Source organism: Pongo abelii, chromosome 12 (assembly GCF_028885655.2).
Source record: "Pongo abelii isolate AG06213 chromosome 12, NHGRI_mPonAbe1-v2.0_pri, whole genome shotgun sequence".
NCBI lineage: Eukaryota > Metazoa > Chordata > Mammalia > Primates > Hominidae > Pongo > Pongo abelii.
Window position 1 is genome coordinate 17,198,928 of NC_071997.2, and position 4,208 is coordinate 17,203,135.

At 41.1% G+C, this 4,208-nt stretch overlaps 1 pseudogene; it reads left to right on the plus strand.

The window, feature by feature from the left end:
* The first annotated feature begins 1,376 nt into the window (after nucleotides 1-1,376).
* LOC129057576 (cell division cycle protein 27 homolog) lies at nucleotides 1,377-3,281 on the plus strand (annotated as a pseudogene).
* Nucleotides 3,282-4,208: the final 927 nt, after the last annotated feature.

Below are 4,208 nucleotides of genomic sequence, written 5' to 3' on the forward strand. Positions count from 1 at the left end.
AAGCGCTGCAAATATCCATTTGTGTATTCTACAAAAAGACTGTTTAGAAACTGCTCAATCAAAAGAAAAGTTCAACTCTGTGAGATGAAAGCACACATTGCAAAGCATTTTCTCAGAAAGATTCTGTCTAGTTTTTATGTCAAGGTATTTCCTGTTTCATCATAGGCTGTGAAGGGCTCACAAATATCCATTTGCATATTTTAAAAAAAGACTGTTTCCAAACTGCTCAAACAAAAGAAAGGTTCAACTCTGTGAGATGAATGCACACATCAGGAAGAACTTTCTCAGAATGCTTCTGTCCAATTTTTATGGGAAGATATCTCTTTTTCACATTAGGTCTCAAATGGCTAAGAAATATCCCTTTGCAGATTTTACAAAAAGACTGTTTCCAAACTGCTCAATAAAAGAAGTTTCAACACTGTGAGATGAATACACACATCAAAAAGAAGTTTCTCAGAAAGCTTCTGTTTTCTTTTTATTTGAAAATATTTCCCTTTTCACCATAGGCCTCAATGGGCTCAGAAATATCTCTTTGCAGATTCTACAAAATGACTGTTTAGAAAACGGCTGGATCCAAATTACACCATTATGGCTCACACACTGCAGCCTCAACCTCCCCAGGGTTAGGCTATTCCTCAAGGGATCCTACAGCCTCGGCCTCCCAAAGTGTTGGGGTTACAGGCGTGAGCCACCAGCACCCGGCCTGGGTTAATACATCTGGTCTCACTACATCTTAACTACACACCCATGAAGAACTCAAGTCAAGAGAGAGTTGGCAAGAGACTCTCAGCATTCTCTCCCGAAACCAGTTAGGTGGATGGCAGACGTGTGTCCCGAGCTCCTGGGGTTTTAGGTGACCATGTGTAGAGGAGAGATTTCCAATGTTTCCAGAGAGGCGTGAGCCACAGTTATTCGGGGCATCCGAACACGAGATGGGGTTTCTGACAGCAATTTAAGGCCAGGAAGGGCCAGAATCTGCCAAGGCCCATGTCCCAGGGTGGGGCCAATGGAACCCAAGGTAGAGGGAGTCAGCCGTCCTCACAGAGAGGACTCCAGCCCTAGGCCCCGCTGTGCAGACCAAATCAGAAGGAAGAGAGTCCTAAGGTCCTACATGCCACATCCCTCCACTGAACATGGGAGTGGATCTGTTTCCCAAACATGAGGTGACTTTCGCTTTGCAATGGATCACAAGGGGCCGGGCTTTCCAGAGTCGGCAGGATAAAGAAGTCATTCTGGCTCAGCCACCCCCATCCCCCGATAACTGGTGAATTTAAAGGAGTCGAGGCTGGCCGGGCCGGAGCCGCTACAGGGGGGAGGGTGGTGGGTGGGGTGGGGGTTTCCTGAGGCCCTGCAGAAATTGGGCCTTTGCCTCGAGGATGACAGTGCTTCAGGAACCTTTCCAGGCTGCTATATGGCAAGCACTAAACCACTATGCTTACCGAGATGGGGTTTTCCTCACAGAACGCCTTTATGCAGAAGTACACTCAGAAGAAGCCTTGTTTTTAATGGCGACCTGTTCTTACCTCCCAGAAAACGCCTATAAAGCATATAGACTCTTTAAAAGACACAGTTGTCCTACACCACAATGCAAATACCTGCTTGCAAAATGTTGTGTTGATCTCAGTAAGCTTGCAGACTGGGAACAAATCTTATCTGGTGGAGTGTTTAATAAGCAGAAAAGCCATGATGATATTGTTACTGAGTTTGGTGATTCAGTTTGCTTTCCCCTTCCATTGTTGGGACGTGTATATTGCAAGACAGATCGGCTTGCCAAAGGATAAGAATGTTACCAAAAGAGACTTAGTTTAAATCCTTTCCTCTGGTATCCCTTTGAATCATTATGTGAAATAGGTGAAAAGCCAGATCCTGACCAAACATTTAAATTCACATCTTTACAGAACTTTAGCAACTGTCTGCCCAACTCTTGCACAACACAAGTACCTAATCACAGTTTATGTCACAGACAGCCTGAGACCATTCTTATGGAAACACCCCAGGACACAATTGAATTAAACAGAGTCAATTTAGAATCTTCCAATTCAAAGTACTCCTTGAATACGGATTCCCCAGTGTCTTTTATTGATTCAGCTGTAATTTCACCTGAAACTATCCCACTGGGAACAGGAACTTCCATATTATCTAAACAGGTTCAAAATAAACCAAAAACTGGTCAAAGTTTATTAACAGGACCAGCAGCTCTTAGTCCATTTACCCCAAGTTTTGGGATTTTGCCATTAGAAACCCCAAGTCCTGGAGATGGATCTTATTTACAAAACTACACTAATACACCTTCTGTAATTGACGTGCCATCCACTGGAGCCCCTTCAAAAAAGTCTGTTGCCAGAATTGGCCAAAATGGAGCAAAGTCTGTCTTCTCACAGAGTGGACATAGCCGAGAGGTAACTCCAATTCTTTCACTAACAGAAAGTTCTGGTCCATAAATAACTACAACACCTCAGGTAATGAGCCCCACTATGACATCTCCCCCAAATGCACGGCATCGAAGAAGTTCATGACTCTTTACTAGTGACAGTTCCACAACCAAGGAGAATAGGAAGAAATTAAAAATGAAGTTTCCACCTAAAATCTCAAACAGAAAAACAAAAAGTAAAGCTAATAAAGGAGGAATAACTCAATCTAATATAAATGACAACCTGGAAATTACAAAATTGGACTCTTCCAACAATTCAGAAGAGGAAATATCCACAATCACACCTAAGATTCAGGCTTTTAATCTACAAAAAGCAGCAGCAGAAGGCTTGATGAGCCTTCTTCGTGAAAGGGGGAAAGGTTATTTAGCTTTATGTTCATACCACTGCAAAGAAGCTATAAATATTTTGAGCCATCTACCTTCTCACCACTTCAATACTGGTTGGGTACTGTGCCAAATTGGAAGGTCCTATTTTGAACTTTCAGAGTACATGCAAGCTGAAAGAATATTCTCAGAGGTTAGAAGGATTGAGAATTATATAGTCGAAGGCATGGAAATCTACTCTACAACACTTTGGCATCTTCAAAAAGATGTCGCTCTTTCATTTCTGTCAAAAGACTTAACAGACACGGATAAAAATTCGCCAGAGGCCTGGTGTGCTGCAGGGAACTGTTTCAGTCTGCAACAGGAACACGATATTGCAATTAAATTCTTCCAGAGAGCTATCCAAGTGGATCCAAATTATGCTTATGCCTATACTTTATTAGGGCGAGAGTTTGTCTTAACTGAAGAATTGGACAAAGCATTAGCTTGTATTCGAAATGCTATCAGAGTCAGTCCTAGACATTACAATGCATGGTAAGTGGTAATGAATTGTAAAGACAAAGTCTTGTTGATGGTGCTGGTAGTCACTAATTTTTCATGTTAGATAGCTCTTTACTGTCATGAATTTGGTTACTAATACTTAGGAATGGTACATACTGGTCAATAACTTCAAACTAACTTTTTTTATGAAATGTATGTCTTTAACAAACTCTTCAGTTAATTAATGATAATAGAATACGAGATGCTTATACTCAACAGTTTCAGTCTTCTACAAAACTTTTGCAGATACTGTAGTTGTGTTTTGTTTGTTTGCTTGTTTAGTTTTGTTACTTGATTTGTTACTTTTTCTTCGAATACAAAAATGGTGATTGGGACAAAAAGTGCTTGGGAAATTGGAAAGGAATAGCATAATTCACTTATTGGATAATAGAAAAAAACACTGAAAAAGTTCACTAGCTGCTTTTTGACAATGTTCCGGTTTATTGAGTTACTATTAAGAACTTAATGTATCCTTTATTTAGCAGTATCTCTGTTTTACTTTTTTGTATTTGTGTATAAGTAGACACATAGGAAATTACTACCTAGGTCATATTGTTATCAACTGAATAACATATGAAAAAGTTTGGTCCTACTTCTGCCTCAATACCGTACTTACTGTTGACATTTATTGTATTTCTCTGGACTGACTTAAAAGTTTAAATATCAAGAGAAGGCAAGGCATGGTGGTTCATGCCTGTCATCCCAGCACTTTGGGAGGCCAAGGCAGGCAGATCACAACGTCAAGATATCGAGACCATATTGTGAAACCCCGCCTATATTAAAAGTATAAAAATTAGTTGGGCTTGGTGGCAGGCGCCTGTAGTCCCAGCTACTCAGGAGGCTGAGGAAGGATAATCGCTTGAACCTGGGAAGTGGAGGTTGCAGTGAGCCAAGATTATGCCACTGCACTCCA